Below are 18577 nucleotides of genomic sequence, written 5' to 3' on the forward strand. Positions count from 1 at the left end.
ACTTCACAGGCTCAGGACAAATTTCTACTAAGCAGAAACAGTCTTTCACCGGTCAGTTCCCTGAACTGCAGAGTTGGGGCAAGCAAGATTCTGGCCTGCAGGTAGAGAGTTTTAAAATGGGCAAGGCAGTAAGAGAGAAACAGAAGGAGATGACTGATGAGAAAGATTCCAGAATGGGCCAGTAAGGCCTCCTTCGGAATGTCTTGTTAGATATGGGCAAGGAGTGTTGTCTTGGGGTTAGGCTAAGGAACTGGAGGTTAGAATTACTGGGGTCAAGTTAGCCATTGATTCATTATGTAGCCTTTGCCGAAGGCTATTGGCCCAGATCCTCAGAGGTATTCAGGATCCAAATTTCCACTGAATTCAGTAGAAGGTAGGAAACCAACTACCTTTGTACCTGAGCTTTCCATCTGTATGCCAGCTGTAATAACCACTGCATTGGATTGGCATAGGGAAGGTTCAGTTAATAATGTAGAATCATAGAATAATAGGACTGGAAGGGACCTCGAGAGGTTATCGAGTCCAGCCCCCCGCCTTCAAGGCAGGACCAAGCTCCGTCTACACCATCCCTGACAGATGTCTATCTAACCTGTTCTTAAATATCTCCAGAGAGGGAGATTCCACCACCTCCCTTGGCAATTTATTCCAATATTTGACCACCCTGACAGTTAGGAATTTTTTCCTAATGTCCAATCTAAACCTCCCCTGCTGCACTTTAAGCCCATTACTCCTTGTCCTGTCCTCAGAAACCAAGAGGAACAAATTTTTCTTTCCTCCTTGTGACACCCTTTTAGATATTTGAAAACCGCTATCATGTCCCCCCTTAATCTTCTTTTTTCCAAACTAAACAAGCCCAGTTCATGTAAAGCACTTTAAAATTATTGGATGACAAGCACTAACTGAAAATGTAAATCATCATCACCGGTAATAAGTTACACCCTAACAAAGTACAAATAATACTGATTATTAAATCTGCAGACGATGCAGTTGCTTGTCTTGCTTTTTTTCTTATCATATGTCCCACCTACTTATCCAGCTGTGCTAGCAGAAAAAGCAATCATCATGTGGACATAAAGCCTGACTTTGTTTGACAGGGATAAAGTCAGTTCATAACTGTATTAAATGACACGAATGTGAAAGCACACCCACAGAACAAAAGGTGGATTGCCCAGAAAGTTCTGAAAACATGTTTTCAGCTGGAGGTACATACATATAACGCTTCACACTCTATAATGCTGTTCTTGGGAGCAAAGCTTTCTGCACACTGTTCATTTGGGTTCTCTATCTCCATTGCCTTGCACATCCAAGCAAAGTACATAGTGACATGTTAGGCCCACTTTGCACTCTTTGAGGAGAAGTAAGTGACTACTCAATGACAAATCAGGTCCATGAAACCAATAATGGCCTTTACTCTAAAGCTTTATCTGGATGGAACAGATTTGGGGGGGGGGGGGGGGAATGAGCTAGAATTATACAGGTACACTAAACTGAAAGAATGCATCCATACCTGTGCGGCTAAAGTGGCTGAAGCTCCTTGCCTTGGGAAAGATAGGGACCTCACAGCACAACTTTCTCGATAAGTTCTGCTGCTAGACGGTGCATTAGGAGTCGGATATTGCAGTGGATTGTGATATATGTTACTAGAATCCACTGGAATTCTAAGACTTGGGGTGAAATAATCTCCCCTGATTTCTACCATGTTATTTTATAATGTGTTTTTTGCTAGCCAACTCCATTTTCAAGCTGCTTCAATTTATAAAAAAGATACCAAAGAACCCCAAAGTGCTGTCGGGCAGCGTGGAGGAAACACTGGCAAGCAACACTCTCCTGAGTCATTAATGTCAACGGGGATCCAGATGTACTGGCAATCATGCAGACCAACTGCTGTGGATGAGATGTAATACCATCCCCCCCATTGTTGCCATATTTGTGCAGGTGGGAGGGAGTCACAAATGTGCAAAGGTGGGATTTTAGCTATTCTCTTTGTATTGGGGGGAGAATGGCACCGGAGTTGTCTGCCCCTTGTAGTGGAAATGAGAATGCCTACCTGGGAGAAATTTCATCCTTCTCCCACTCCTTGACCAGCCCTGGATATACATTGTACATTCACCTGTCTGACCCAACAAGTCTGAGTTTGGACTCTGTTTTTTCCTTTGGAGTGGTGAAAAGTGGCCACAGTCTTCTTAAGCCGAGGTATTGTTTATTTTAACAGTAGGAACAGAGCACATAGAGAAAATAATGTTGAGCAGCAATCTACAGGCTCTCTTACTTAAGGTCTAACAATTCCCTAAAGGTAACCTAGAGAGACCTAACTTGTTTAGAGAGCTCTGGTGGCCTGGGTTGTGTGATTCAGTCCCCTTCCTGCAAAAAAATTACTCACCTCTCTTAAGATAGGTCCCTTTTATTCCTGCCATGGTTCATTTCTTCAGCTGTGGTCACGTCTTCTGCCCTGTTCCAAACCAGGTTTAAGGTTGGCCGGAAACAACACACAAATACCACCCCATCTCCCAAGGATAATAGTCCTAGCATTGTTACTTAATGTTCTTTAAGTGTTTTCTAAGAGGCAGCTTATCTTGACCATTCTGTTCCTTCATACCTGTTTCTCTAATTAGTCCTCCTTTGAATTAACCCCACACAGTAAACATCCCGATAATCAGGCCAATGTGCGGTACTCATAAGCTATGGAGCAGCTTCAAATCTAGAACATGCATTTGCTACTGGCGTACTATTGCTTTTTCTTTCATTATAATAAACTTACCTCATTTGCATTATCCTGGTGTTTTTACATATTTCTCCTCTGCTGCTGAACCACCATATCTTCCATTGTATAGTTTGAGGGATGAGGGGAGAATGGTAATTGAAGGATAGGGAACATCATGTCACTTGGAGAGAAAGTTACACGGTGTGTCTTGGTGTATGGGCATGGGGATGCTTATGACTTTGGTGGGGACATAGCTGCATTTGACAGTTTAATTTTCTGTCCTCCGCACCATTAGGAGGACAGAAAATTGAAGGTCAGAGAAAAATGGAACAACAGAGAAGTAATGATACCGCATAGGAACGGACACGTATGCTTTAGCCATGTGTGCCAGACAAAGGTACCCAGAAAAAAGTTTTCCAAATTTCCCAAAACCAACAGAGATTATAAAATAGCACATAATACTTACTGGATGAAGGCCCCTCTTCAGCTGTATCATTTTGGCTCTCCGGCTCAAATTCAGGCATTTCTCTGACCAGGAACCTGACAGCAGCTCCAGTGGGGTCTCTGACTGGCTGCAAAATCTTTGTTGTCTGGGGAAATTTCCTCCTGCTTAGGGTCTGTGATGGCCTGCATGACTTCTGAAGGTGCATCAGCCTCATTATGGCCTGCCGTGAAATTATACAACATGTATTGAAATTTTGTGATGGCCGCAGGCAAAAAGAGAGCATTAGCTCCTTGTAGTAAGCACATGTACTAGAAGCATTACCAAAGGGCTTGGTTCTTGTCTTTGACATTTTTGTAAACTGCCACATCTTCTTGGCATTGGTATGTATCTCTGGCATGTATCCCAGGAGCGTCCCTTGTCCTGAACTGGCTCTGCTATTTGCTGGTAGATTTTTGCAGTAGTTACTGCTGGGAAGATGCGACTGCACATTCTCCTTTCCCTGGAGGACCAGAAAATCCAACACCTGCTGATGTGACCAAGTGGAAGCATGGGAAACGGTGGCTATGACAGACTTGGTGTCTGAGCTTGCCAGGAGCTACAGTCACAAACAGATGCACATAAGCATGCCCCAGTATTTAACTAAAGACCATTGATTGAGATGACCTCAGAGCAGCAGCAAGCCCACAGATAACCGGACAGGCCAGTCAGAAATCAGGGCCTGCAGCCTCCCTCTAGGCCCCTAACGAGCATAGTTAGCCTATAGTAAGCTGGGGAATTGGTGAGAAGAGGCACAAGACAGCTCTTAAGCCCAACAGCAACAGCTGTTCAATGCATCAGCCTATGGATGTGTTAGTTCTTGCCTTTCTTCTGCAACCAGCCTTTTCCCTTTTCCGGCCCCAGCTTTGCCTCACTCCAGGTAATCCAGCTCTGACTCCTGACTTGGGCTGTGATGGTTGGCTCTGGCATCCGGCCTCTGACCCTGGGTCCTATTTCTGGCTGCCTGAGCCCTGCTCCAACCACCAAGCATGATTACCAATGTCCTGACTTCTGCCACAATCCAGATGTGGAGTAAATGCGTTGTGGGGAACATCTCTGAAGCAGTATAGTTCCATCACAACAGGGGTGCAGCCACCTGAATCTTACCATGATATAACTCATTTTGGAATAATTCCAGCCTAACTTGCAGAGATACCCAGGGGAAACTTTCCCACTGTAGGTCAGGTCTAAAAGGCAAGACTACTTACATCAGTAAGCCAACTGTAACATTTGCAAGCGTGACACCATAAATTGAGGAGCATTTCACAACAAAGTAGCAAAAGCTGCATTTTTACTGAATGCTTATTTTTTGTTTTGGGGGTTTTGTTTGTTTGTTTGTTTTAAACATAAAAGGTCCTCAGCTGGTATCTCTCTTCATTGTTCCATTATGGAACTATCTGGATTTACACCAGCTAAGGAGCTAGTGGCCAACATGCGGCTCTTCTCCCCCAAAAGTGCAGCTTGTGAAGTTGCTCCTGCGAACCCCCTTCCCTCCCCGCTGTGCTCTCCCAAGATGAAAATCGTCAACGGAAGCCTGGTATGGCCAAAAACCCTAAGCTTGTCTCTTAAAGGGGCAGCCTCTTTTTTTTTTTTTGGCTTGACAATTCTGGTTGCGGCTCTTCGCATTTTTTCTGCCGCTGTTTTGGCTCTCTTTGTTAAATGGGTTGGCCACCCCTGATCTAGCCCATATTATCAGGAGAGCTGGGCGGCCCCCCAGCAAGGTGAGGAGTGGCCCAGCTCCGCACTCCTGGAAGCGGCAGCGCCTCATGTGGAAGGGATGGGGCCAATGGCAGCCAGCCCTCAGTGCCACCGGTACCACAGCATCCTCCTCCTCCCCAGTGCTGCCAGGAGCAAACTGCCCCTGCCATCCTAGGCAGTCCTAAGAGCTGTCCAGAGTGTGATGTGCAACACTCCAAGGGTAACTTAAAGAAGGGTTCAGGGCTCCGGGTGACAACACTAGAGCCCTAGACCCCTTTGACTTTCTGGGTCCCCAGGCCACTGTCCCCTTTCTCTGCCCCCACCAGCCCTGCATATTGTTCAATCTAAGAAGTTATTGATCTCCACCTTTCAATCAACATACTAAGAGGATTCTTATTTATTGAGGTAACAGAATATCACTGTCCTATATTAAATTATATATAGCTGATCTACATTGTAAGTGTAAACACAATTGTTAGTACAATGTTACCATCTTAAGCATTTTTGCAGCATGGGTTTGTGTATGTTATAGTTTCCTCTTTTCCTCTGAGTCATTTCTCTCAGGAAATCATATCCCCAGCTTGTAGCATCAAATAATTAAGAAATGAAGTGCAGATCTTCCAACAACAACCAACAAACCGCAACAACAATCAGACCCATTTTTTTCATCATTCTACATGTGATTCTCTCATCTGAATCAACGGAAGTGTGACTCAATGGCAGGATTAGTTTATCAAAGTTAATCTACATATGTGCTAGTTGAGGATCTATCCTAAAATGTACAATTTATACAACCATAATAGACAGATAATGCATAGGTGAGGCCTCTGTAGTTTGGTTTAAGAACTTGTTTCAGTCAGTTCATTCTTCCTGAGCTGTATGCTGATCAGGTCCTAGATGTCTCTTTCTAACATTTCAATATGAGCATTAACAGAAGAGGGCAAAACTCAACCAGTTTGCTTTACAGGGGTTTCCATATAAGCTCTTTCTTAGGTTTAGTCTGTTCTACACTCAATTTGCAAGTCAAAATTTAACAGAGCAACATTCAGTTAAAAAACAAAACAAAAAAACCTTTGCACTTTGTACATCTAAATTACTTTGATTTTCAAACTCATGACAACCTATTTTACATAAAAAGTGACAAATTTACTAATGCTACAAGTGGGTACAGCGCCCATTGAACTCATAGATACACCTGCTTATGCTAGCAGCGATTTGGTCCTACACCTGTCTGAATTGCAAAAATAAATGCGAACCCTCATATGATTCCAGTGGAAAAAACTGTCCCAGACTTCAGTGTTATAAGTCTAATGACATACATGCAGTGGATGATTATACAGAAAAGGCTTTGCTTACCAGGTTTTGAACAGATACCCAAAAATAACGCATGCAAGGTCAAACACTGCTGTCTCCATTGATGTTTAAACATTTTCATTTGGGTTATCCAAATGATAAGGTGACAGATTCATCCCTTGTATAAGGAGAGAGGTACAATTCCCATGGAAACCTACATGGTGATGACTTGGAGGGTATGTCTACACTACCACCCTAGTTCGAACTAGGATGGTTAATGTAGTCATTCGAAGTTGCAAATGAAGCCCGGGATTTAAATATCCCGGGCTTCATTTGCATCTTGCCGGGCGCCACCATTTTTAAATCCCCGTTAGTGCGGACTCCGTGCCCACGGCTACACGCGGCACAGAGTAGGTAGTTCGAATTAGGCTGTACCGGTGTACAAGGTGTACCGGTAGTTCGAATTAAAAAGCCTAATTCGAACTACCTACTCTGTGCCGCGTGTAGCCACGGGCACTGAGTCCGCACTAACAGGGATTTAAAAATGGCGGCACCCGGCAAGATGCAAATAAAGACCGGGATATTTAAATCCCGGGCTTCATTTGCAACTTCGAATGACTACATTAACCATCCTAGTTCGAACTAGGGTGGTAGTGTAGACATACCCGAACAGTGGTGCAAGTTTAAACAACTCTGGTGACCAGGGTGGTGTGAGTCTTCCACCACCTTACAGCTTGGGGTTAAAGCACTTTGGAAGGGAAGCTTGTACCACTGCTGCTTACGCAGCACCAGTTCTGTACATAAACAGAAGACAGATCTGGACTATTCCTTTGTTGAATCAGATTCCTTTTCTGGAGTGAAAATTAACCAAGGGTAGATTTGTATTTAATTGTACGAGTGGCTTATTGGCAAATGTATTTTCACCCTGAGAAGGCATCACTATTGCTGAGAAGGCATCACTATTGCTCTGAGTACCTACTACCTATACTCAGTTTTGTAAGATCAATGGCAGGGGTAAGGAACCTTTTTTGGTTCGGGGGCCACTGACCCACAGAAAAAAAATCAGTTGGGGGCTATACACAAGCAAAAATACTGCAAAATAAACAAACCGACGTAGCTCCCGACTGAGAAGGACAAAGATTATCGCCACATTACCCTCACACACCAGAGCTTAGGCAGGCTCAGGCTAGTAGATTTTGAGTGCTCCATCTCCACAGGAAGACAGCAGTGGGGAGAGAGGGTTGGAGTGTCAGTGTGGGTTACCCAATGCTACGGGAGAGCCGCAAGCCTCAGCAGCCAGATCCAATCAAGCCAGGGGCTGCATCTTAGCCCCTGGGCCTTACACCACCTATGCCCTTCCCCCATCTATGGTGTTGCTTCTGCTCTCCAATTTGATAACTCCCACTTATCCACAATGAGCTTTCAAGATGTTACACCAACACACTGATTACAACAAATACTTGTGCGAAATACACAGGCTACTCAGGAACATTCCCAACACTTTCTTCTTTTATTCACAGACATGTCTGTGGAAATGACATCAAGGAGAGGAGACAGCACGAAAGCCACCCACGTGAATTGGCACATCCTGTCCACTGAATGTTTGCAATGCTCTCCCATATTATTTACCATGCCCCTTTCATATGTAATTTTAAAAACCCGAACTGTATTATCCTCCCCCTTTGCTTGTGTTTTCTCTTTCCTTGACTCAACCTTCTCTTAGCTGTTCTTCTGAAAGGTCTTAGCATTCGTTTAATAAGGAACTCCAATGAGGATAAAAGAGAAGACGGGAGCTCAGCAGGGGAACATTTCCATTAAAATGTCGTTAAATACCGTGACAGATGTTGTAGCCAATGATTCCAGGAAAACTAGGGTTTCTGATTAATTTTACAAACACAGCTTCAGAACCCCAGAAGGCAAAGAGCTATGTAACTTGCATAACCAGTTTGGAACAGATAACTGCTGGGGGCGAGGGGCAGATCAGCACTGACCTATAAAATGCAACAAACAACTGAGTCAAGCGGTTGATAACATTAATATACTCCATCGTCTTACACAACAGCTGGGTCATCATACAGGAACAAATTCCAACAGGGACTCAGTACACAGATGACAAATGCATTCAGTAACTCTTAAGGCTGACAGCTAACGAATAGCTGTCCTTAAGAGAGGGACTGAGTCTAGAAAAAACATTACAATTCTTAACTTCTTACATTCTTGGTTAAAATTCAGACAGTACAGAACTGTGAAATTTCTATAGCAAAGTAGTAAATCCAGACAGTTCATAAACTCAAAAAAGGAATAATAAAGTCTCATGCATAGGTGGCTATTTTTGATGAATTGGCTGTGACAACTGCTATAACTAAGAAGTTGTTTTCTGCACTACTATATGCACAGTGCATAACGTGTTTTTGATTCCTAATCTTTTGCTCTCTAGGCTGGGGAACTGATTTTCAATCTTAGATCTCATCTGGGTGTATCTAAGAGCTTGTCTACTGGGTACATTGGTGCACATGGCTAGAGAGTAATTAGTATGTTTCACACTAATGGCCCCTGCTGGTGCAGACAACAGCTCCCTAGTTAATGTAGTGTTATTTGAAATGTGACTGATGGCAGTAAGATGCCAAAATGCCTTTGAAGATTGTGACACTCTGGTACTGACCATTCACAGCCTTTTTACCTAAAGGAGGTCGTGTCCCTTTTCAGTGTTTACATTTATGCAATGCTCCCTTGACTGTTTTTCCCAATGATGACACTGTGATTGTGTACAATACGTGCATTGGGACAAATCTGTGCTGAAGTGATTCCTGAGGAATTTTTGCCTCCCCAAAAGGTTTTAAGAAGGGCCCTTATCATCCAGGAAAAACAAATTGAGTTTCACAGTGGTTTCCACATTAAATAATAAATCCAATAAACCACACAAGCCAGATGTTCAAATCTGGTATCAATCAGTATAGTTTAATTGACTGCAGTATGTCAAGTTATACTAGCTGGAGCTTTGGGCCCAATGGCTAAAATACATCCGACTCAGTACCAGTGCGAACAAAAATGAATCCAGTTAGCACAATGAGTGGGAGGAAGGCTGGTGTGTAAGCTACATCCTGCCCCACTTCATACCTAGCTTCAGTCTCATCTTGTTTAAGATGCTGGGTTCTGTGATGGGAGGGGCAGGTTTTATGGTATTAAACAGGGGAAGTCTGTTTTTTGGTCAAGGTCCAAGTTTCTTGGTCGAGATATAGTCAAGTTCCAGACTCTGAAGGAAATACAGTAAATAAAAAGATTGTGTGGTCCATTCAAAGGCTTCTGGTGGTTCAGATTCGGCCTGCCATCTGCCTGTTGACTATCCTTGGTATACAGGGTTCCATTACCTCTACATGCTGCAGGTGGTAATGACTAATGGATCTTCTTAGCAGCAGATACATTGGATCTTCCCCAGCCCTTCCCACAACCCCTTTGTGCACTGCAGTATACTGGCAGCTTTAATAAATGCTATCCATCCCAAATCCTGTCTTCCTCATGGTCTCACTGCCTCCAGTCACCTCTGCAGTCCTGGTGAGAGGTTTGGGAGCAGAATTCATACTAGACAGGCATGCTAGTGTGAGCTGCACTGACTGACTGTGTTGCAAAAAAAGCAAATGCTACCTGTACTAACTCATGTCTGATGTTGCTGATGGCTGTTTTATAATAACCACTTTGAAGCTTCTGTCTTCATATAACTCACAGCAATACAAGTCACACCCATGTTCCATTGCAAAACCAGACCTGTCCTGCATGCACACATAACAAACTGGCTTCATTCTTTCCAGGGAGTACCCTCACTGACTGAAAACTTATATGACACTACATGTCTACCCTTTCAGGCCCCAAGCCAGGGAAACACATATATACTTAAAGCAGATGCTTAAATCCTTGTGACTTCAATAGGATTTAAGCACTGGGCCTGTAAGCTTTTCCACACAAGTTAAGACAATAACTGATGCCTTGTAATGTCAAACCTAAGTAAAAGGGCCTTCATTCTTTACTTCTGAAGGATAACATTTGTCTGAGTTTTAATTTCACACCATTAGTTGACTACTAGCCATACACCCAGGAAAGTTTAAGACAACTTAAATTAATCAGGGTAAATAATCCACCTCCCCGAGAAACAATAGCTAGGTTGATAAAAGAATTCTTCCACCCACCCAGTGCTGTCCACATAATGGTGACTTTAGATCTACTTAGCACCAGTCAAGGGGGTGTGGATTTTACATACCCATGACCAACAGTTAAATAAACCTAATTTTCTAGTGTAGACCAGGCCTATGTTACTATATTAAATTACTCAAGCCAGTCTGAGAACTGTATCACTCAGGGATGTGAAAAATCCACACCTCTAACTGATGTAGTTATGCCAATAGTACTTCACCCCAATGTAGACAAAGCTATGTTGATGTGAGAGCATCTCTTGTCAACCTAACTATTGCCTCTTGAGGTGGTGGATTAACTATGGTGACAAGAAAAGGAGCTCTCCTGTCAATGGAGTGTCTTTAGCAATATAGCTGCACTGAGGTAACTGTGCTGCTGCATATGAAGACAAACCCTTCAGTTATAAATTGCCTGTTTCTGTTAAATGATCTCTAGATAAAAACTCAACTGTAGTTTCTCTCTCACAATACTGCAAACCCCAAAGGTTCAAAAGCCATGAATGGGGGTCCCCAAAATTGGGACCTGAGTTAAAAACGAGTTTTATTTTTGTAAATGTGTTGCCTTGCATCTGGTTTTTGAGCCTTCAGGGTTCACTTGGGTCACACTTCAAAGCTTTTCAAACCCACGTGGTTGTATAAAAAGCAAATAAAGCCATTTCAAGAAACCATATCCTCCTCCAGCATTATCCACCTGGCCAGTACCACAGAGATATGCTGGTGGCTGTCTCCTACCTCATCCCAAACTATTTAGCTGCACAGATCAAACCTCTCTAAAGCGAGACTCTCTGGTCGGGCAACAGCCAGGGTCCAGAGGGGCCATGGGTGTTCCAGGACCGGAGAGTCTTGGTGGAGGGCTGGTGGCTGGGGGCCCCTGCAGAGAGGCTGGAGCCAAATAGTGGAGCTATTGCTGCCCTGCAGCAGAAAAACTAGAAGCCCAGCAGTGGGGCTGCGGCGTGATGGTTCAGCTGCACAGTGGGACTGGGAACAGCATGGCTGCCTGATAACAGGGTCAGGAGCCCAACAGCTGGGCTGCTGCCTAGCGATGCAGCTACCAGGCAGGACTGGGAGGCAGCAGGGCTGTCTGACAGTGGAGCCAGGAGCTCAACAGCTAAGCTGCTCAGCAGTGGAAGGGAGGAAGGGGGACAGGATCCTGGGAGTGGAGGGTTACCACCTGGCAGCACAGTCAGGAGTCCACTGCCACCCAGCAGAGGTTCCTGGAGCAGCTGGGAGGCAGCGGGACTGCCTGGCAGGGCTGGTGTGCAGTAACAGGGATGCTGCCCAGCAGCAAACCTGAATCCCAGCTGTGGGGTTGCCACCCAGCAGCTCAACTGCTTAGGAGGATTGGGAGGCAGAGGGGCTACCCTGTGGGGGCCCTGTGGGGACAGGAGCCCTGTGCTCAGAGGGGTCTGCGATGGTGGGGAGCCAGCCAGGAGGCTGGCAGCCAGGCTATGGCTGGGGGGGCTGGAGGGGGATGAGGAGTAGAAATTACCTCCCACAGTCCAGCAAAGTCCCTCATCTGGGACCAGTCAGGTCTTGAGTGTGCCAGACCAACCTTTACTGCCAATGTACCTAGAGCACCCTCTTCATATTAATGACTCAGGATGGCCATGCTAAACAGTGTTTCTACTCTGCTGCCTGACAGCAGTTTGAATAAGGTTCTGGCTCACTAAAACCATATGATGTATGGATACTAGAAAAGGGGTTTGTTATAAGATACAAGGAAAGGAGATTGAGATGGCACATCTCAGAATTCCGGTAGACATCCCGCAATGAGTCATGAGAAATAGCCAAGACCACCTAACAGCAGAACAGGCTATAGGCCCCAAAAGCTCTGTGATTATTTTTAAAAAGCAGAGCACTGTGGATGTAGTGAGGGGAAGCAGAATCTTCAAGTTATAAAATTTGAAATATAGAGCAGAAAGGAACCTTGAAAGGTCAAACTAGGCCATCCTCCCGCACTGAGGCAAGATTAAGTATACCTAGACCAAATAGCTTAAAGTGGGCGGGGAACTTTTTTTTTGGGGGGGGGGGGAGTCAGGAGCCACTCACCCACAGAAAAATCAGTTGGGACACACACACACACACACAAGTGAAAAACAAACAAACAAACAACCTCACTGATGTGGTACCCAACTGAAAAGGAGAAAAAACACTCCCCTCATTCCCTTTGAACACCAGAGCCTAGGAGGGCTCAGTCTAGTAGATTTTGTGTGCTCCAGCCCTGCGGTGGGGTAGGGAGGAGGTGCTGGAGTGCCAGCACTGGCTCCCCAGTGCAGGGCGGGGGGGGGGGCACACCTTAAGCCTTGGGGACCAGAACCAGGCAAGCCAGAGACCACGTCCAGCCTCTGGGCCGGAGGTTCCCCATCCCTGGCTTAAATCTGAATAAATAAAGTGGTGTAGACACACCCTCTCAATAGATTTTTAAAGTGTCCCCCACCAAAAACTACCATCTTTACCATATAGCCCAACCATGCGTCAGAGAGGGAAAGAGAGCATACTGAGATTCTCATCAATCATCCGTCTCCAGGAGCTAAGTAAAACTAAACCATCTGATAATGAGACATATTGCACTGTTGTGTTCATGAGCACATATGCTCATGCTGTAGTTATAGGCTTCTGTCAATATTCCTTACCCAGACAAAATTCACATTTACTTCAGGAATGAAATAGGGAGTCATGGATACAAACCGTAACTGAAAAAAGTGCCTGTTTCTAAGTACCTAGGATGGGCTAGTGAATGCCTTACATTATGCTAGTTACACTATAAACATGCAACAAAGAGATAGTCCCTGTCCTAAAGAGTTTACCATCTACATAAGAGACAACAGGTGGTTAGAACAAGCATTCAGTGCATATACAAACAAATGGGAGGAGTATGAGTAATAATGGATCCGTTATGATCAGACCTTTTTTTTTTTTTTTCATTTTAACTCATATAACTTAATACTTAAGCTACTCTTTTCCTCCAAATTCCCCAAAGTTGAATAGGCATTATGGGCCTGTTCCATCTCCCACTGAAGTCAGTGAAAAGACTATATTAATGAGAGTTGAATTAGGCCCCATTATAAGGAGGGTCTTTCAAATATCTGAAGAAATTTTGTTTAGGAATGCCTACCGAGAGATTAGCATACCCGGCATATGTTTTATTAAGCCTTATTGTACACTGGTTTGTACCATATCACAATAACTTTGTGCAGGTGTGAACAACTAAACAAAATGCAATGCTGACTCTCAAGTGCAGTGTCCATCACCCCTGCATATAAATATAAACACAAGAAATCTATCCGATCATCTCATGAAACAATATGCCTGCTCCACTTCCAAATTAGCATATTTGAGATTTGAATACTACACTTAGTCAATACAGGTCCCCCATCTCTTCCTCATAGAATAGCCCATAAGTTGTGCTGAAATGTAAAAATCTTCTTTACAACTTTCCTCATGTTTCCTGTTCTACAGTCTCCAGAAACATAAGACCTGACTAGCTTCAGAAGACTTACAAGCTGCTCCCCTTCCCGTTCCTCAGCAACCAGGAAAGGGTGAAGTCTCACTATCAAGGTTATAACAGACCTCTTTAGAGGCAAGGAATACTACTGATAGTAACCAAGGCAAACAAACAGAATGACTTAGGTTCTTAACATAGCAGCAGCAGCACTTTCAAGTATGTATGTGTGTGTACGTGAGGCAGATAGGAGATCCCCTGAGGACATGAGCAGTCTGCAGGCACAGACCATAACGTTTTCTATTATTCCAGAACATTCAGGAATAATGTTACATGCCAGGATGTCTCTGAGGTCTTATGACTGTCAGCTACAATGCTTGTATTGATCAGTGTGACCATTCAGCTTTCAGGCAGACCCCAGTGACTTGGGAGCACAACTCCCTTACACTTTCAATAACACTGGTTCTTCTAAGCCACCTGGGCTCTATTGAAAACTCCACCTCCACATTTTGTTTCCATCCCTAAATAAAATTACCAGATTTCCAGAAAGGCAGAGCAACCACATCTCCATTGACTGCATGTGAGTTTGTCCAAGTGAGAGATGTGGATGCTCAGGACATCTGGAAACCAGCCCCCTCCCCCCCCTCCCCGTTCCCTCAGCCTTTTATTTGAGCATCTAGTTTTGAATCAAGGTATCTTAGCTCTTGGTGGTACCTGAGGATCAGTTGATACTTCAAAGTTAGGTCAACATTAACTGGCTGTGAATGTGTTTCCACTTCAATTTGTCTCCCACCAGCCTAAGTGCCTTGTTACAGCAATGCAGTTAAAACAACTTCCCTGAGCACAGTTGAGCCATGGTCAGCATACTGAGGTCAAAGCAATGTGAGTGTAGACACTGTTTATGTCAACCAGAACAGCTGCTCTGGTCACAGTTGTGAATTCCACTGCACAAAGGTCATGCAACCTATAGTGCCCCCCCACCTTTAAAGCCCCCCTTTTTTAAAATGTCTTTTCCCTGTTTGCACAGCTTGATGAAAATACCTAGCAGTTCTCCACAACTCTGTGTAATTGCTCAGCTGACCATGCCAGCAACATGCCCCAGATGTGCTGCAATGAACTGGAGATATTGGATCTCCAGGGCCTATGGGAATAAGAAACTGTGCAAGCACAACTACAGAAACATGAGCATCTGTGTGCAAATTACACTAGGGATGATACTCGAGAAGGGTACAGTTGGGACCAGGAGCAGCGTCACATGAAAGCCTAGGACAGAAGACTGGAAGATAGCTAATATCGTGCCAGTATTTAAACGGCAAATGGATGACCCAGTAACTTGGTTAGTCTGACTTTAGCCCTTGGCAAAACAATGGAAAAGTTAATATGAGATTCAAGTGACGACAAATTAAAGCATAAGAACATGATTTAAGCCCAGTCAACATGGTTTCATGGAAACTAGATGTTGGCGAATAAACCTACAATTACATGGATGATTAATAAAGGTAGCTGCATATATGATTCTGTAAGGCATTTAACTCAGTCGTTTGACAATGTTGGTGGAAAACTGGAGATGGTCCAAAGTCACAACAAATATTAGAGAGCTGGAGAAAGTGAAAAGACTAGAGTCCAATCTGCTAAGCTTGTCAAAAAGAAGCTTGAGAGGTGACCTGATTACAGCGCCTTCATGAGGAGTAAAATCCTAGGTAAGCCAAACCTAGACTTTTCAAATTAGAAATTAGTCACATTTTTAACAGAGGGTTATTTACTACCAAGGGAAGTGGGGGATTCTGCATCTGCTGATGTCTGCAAATCAAGACTGGCTGCCTTTCTAGAAGATATGCTTTAGCCAAACACAAGTTATTGAGCTCAATACAGGGTAACTGGGTGAAATGCAGTGGCCTGTATTATTCGGTAGGTCAGCCTAGACTTAAACAGGACTTAAACTCTATTATCTATGACCAATGCTTAATTTTTTTCATTCATTTGCATCACTGTCACTGAATTATTATTAGTAAAGGCAGAACTATTTAGGGATAAGCTCTGCTGTCCCTATTCAAGTGAGTCTGCTACCTACTACAATGGGAGATTTATCTGAGGAAGGGCTGAGTAGAGATTTCAGGACTCTTTAGCCCGTGTCCGTTGTCATCAATCTGTTAGTGTTGTAACATGCCCTATACGCAGAAATGTGGGCTACCTTTATTTTTTGCGGGGTGGGGGGGAGGGAGGAATAATATTGCACTATCTGGAAAAGAATTACCAAATGAACTTGGAAGGTCCTGGCATTGGGAAAAAAAAAAAAAAAAAAAAAGGGCTGGTGTCTGAATGATCTAGTTAATTCCAGGCCTACATAAAGTGAACCATGTGACACATTCTAATAGGCTGCAGCCACATTCTACTGACAAATAGTAAATTAACCCTGAGCCCAGGTGAGCCATTGCCTTGTGCATCGATAACTTTTGGTATTTTAAAAACAGTGAACTTTGATTCTGTTAGCTGTGCATTTGTATAGCAATTTCTCTCTGGCAGGGTCTAATTCTCCTGATATTTTGTGTAGGTCATTTACCCCTTCTGCAAAACTACTGTTTTGATCTCTTGGTGTAACATGCTTCGCTCACACTGTGCAAGAGAGCAGACAATCAACCTCATCATCTGCACTGAGACCCATCTGGTGTTGCTCTGACTTTTACCCATCATGGTTATTTAAAGCAAGTGCAAAGACGTTAGGGCCATTATTGGCTGACATTAATGTGCTGTTTAGTATACTCCTAGGCATTGACCATCACCACATTTTTTTATCCCAATTTCAATTTGATAGTGACTGTCAATTACTGTCCATCCTCATACCCCAGTCCAGTTGATGAGCAATAGAGTTTGGTCTCGATTCTGATCTTCTTTTGGAGGGGAGACCACACTGGATAATGTTAGACGCCAGCAGGAGATCGGTCATGTTGTATCTTCCTGTGGGATTTTCACACAAATATTGTAAGCATCTGCATTGGCAAATAAGATGTTGCTGTTTTTGGAGGGGCCCTGCAGGTGCTCAAGTCATATATAGGACAGAGAAGTTAGGTTCATACATGGGAATCCTTGTCTTGGCAAGAATGTTTTTAAACACAGGCTAAAGGACTACGGATATGTCTACACTGCATGGCTATTTCGGGATACCAGAGGTATCCCAAAATAGCTACCCCACATCTACACAAACTGCCCATTATTTCAAAATATTTTTTGAAATAACGAGTGCACTATCCGGTAAACCTCATTGCATGAAGGTTAAGGGGTGGCTCGAAATAGAGCATTATTTTGAAATTCAGCACTGTGTAGATGCGCCAAATTTCAAATTAGATTTGAAATAAGATATGTCATTTGCGTAGTGCAAATTGTGTATCTTATTTCGAGTTTAGAGTTTGCCCGTCTCCTAATATACTTTAAATGCAGAGCCACAGCAGGAGCAGGTTCCGGACCTGGTGTGAACCAGAACTGAGCTAGGCTGCTGGCCAGCCTGCTAAAAAAATTACTGATGTGGGAGGAGGGAAGAGGCGAATGCATGTAGTTTTTAACATTAACCGATAAGCTTTTGCTTATCGATTAATCAACTACACTATTACATCCCTAGTCTGTAACATTAGGAAATTATACCTTTTGTAGGTCTTGAGATATAGAATTCCCTCCCCATTGGTATCAGTCCCATCTATTCAGTCCTCACGGGCAAATGACACTGAAAACATTTATTTTCCTAAGGTTGTATTTAGTGAGACCTCTCTTTGCCCTTTGTTTATTACCTTTCCACTTTCATCCTCAGCCACACCCCTTTCATTTTCCACCTTCTCTCTCAACTATCTGTCTTAGCTCAGACAGACACTACTGACTTAATCCAGGAATTACTGGATGCAAGTCTACATCCTGTGTTGTACAGGAGGTCAAACTAGATGAAAATGGTCTTTTTTGGTCTTAAAATAAAGTTTTTATGAGGTGGCTGCAGGCTTTCCATTACTTAGATTGTGAGGTCTTTGGGGGCAGGGTCTGCCTTTGTCCTGTGCTTGGACAACACTCGGTACCAGTGGTCCTGGTCCCTGTCAGAGGCTCCTAAGTGCTACTTCAGGGTCTGCCTTTGTCCTGTGCTTGGACAACACTCGGTACCAGTGGTCCTGTTCCCTGTCAGAGGCTCCTAAGTGCTACTTCACACAAGTAATAAAACAATGCCACTTGAAAAACAATCTGTACATTGGTTTAAGGTTGAAAAGTATGTTGGAAGCTTTGTTAGGAAGCTACTGTGGAAATTTAAGAAATTAGCCATTAAAATCTTCTATTGGCCTGCATGGTGTTGTTGGGGGGAAAGGGAGCTGTCCTGGCACAAGAGCTAAAAATCTATTGCATTTGCACTTAACATCAAACTAAACAGGAGTGGGGTTAGGAACAGACGATCAAACTCCAAAGCATTATAGGTAAAATTGTAGCTTGGCTCAGGTAACTAAAATGATTACACAGCCCCTACTAAGTTAAAAAAAAATAGAGTTGCTTCATCCAGAATCATAACAAGCCTTACTAAAAAAAAAAAAAAAAAGAAATAAAGGAACCAGTCGTTAGACTATGCCTCGAAGCACTGCAGGTGTTCACATATCAATGTCACTTACACGTCAGACAGACTGTTTTCAGGGCACTCAAAATTTGTACAGCATATCAGCAGAGCAGAAGTTCAAGGTTAACCTCAAAAATCAACTTGTTTAAATCAATTCAATGTGGAACAGGGGAGGAGTGCATCTTCCTAGTGGCAAATGACT

At 43.6% G+C, this 18577-nt stretch overlaps 1 long non-coding RNA gene across 4 annotated transcripts in view; it reads right to left on the reverse strand.

Annotated features, from left to right (window-relative positions):
- LOC142829561 (uncharacterized) overlaps positions 1-18577 on the reverse strand; it is a 66595-nt gene that overhangs the window by 37053 nt on the left and 10965 nt on the right. For 2 of the 4 annotated variants that reach the window (XR_012904067.2, XR_012904066.2), the window contains exon 2: positions 3168-3366. This is a non-coding gene — a long non-coding RNA (uncharacterized LOC142829561). Of the gene's footprint in view, positions 1-3167; positions 3367-3467; positions 4191-13857; positions 13934-18577 lie in introns of those variants that run through there. The other 2 variants (XR_012904069.2, XR_016349484.1) reach the window with 2 other exon arrangements.

The sequence above is a fragment of the Pelodiscus sinensis genome, chromosome 4, assembly GCF_052426305.1.
Source record: "Pelodiscus sinensis isolate ZL-2025 chromosome 4, ASM5242630v1, whole genome shotgun sequence".
Classification (NCBI taxonomy): Eukaryota; Metazoa; Chordata; order Testudines; family Trionychidae; genus Pelodiscus; species Pelodiscus sinensis.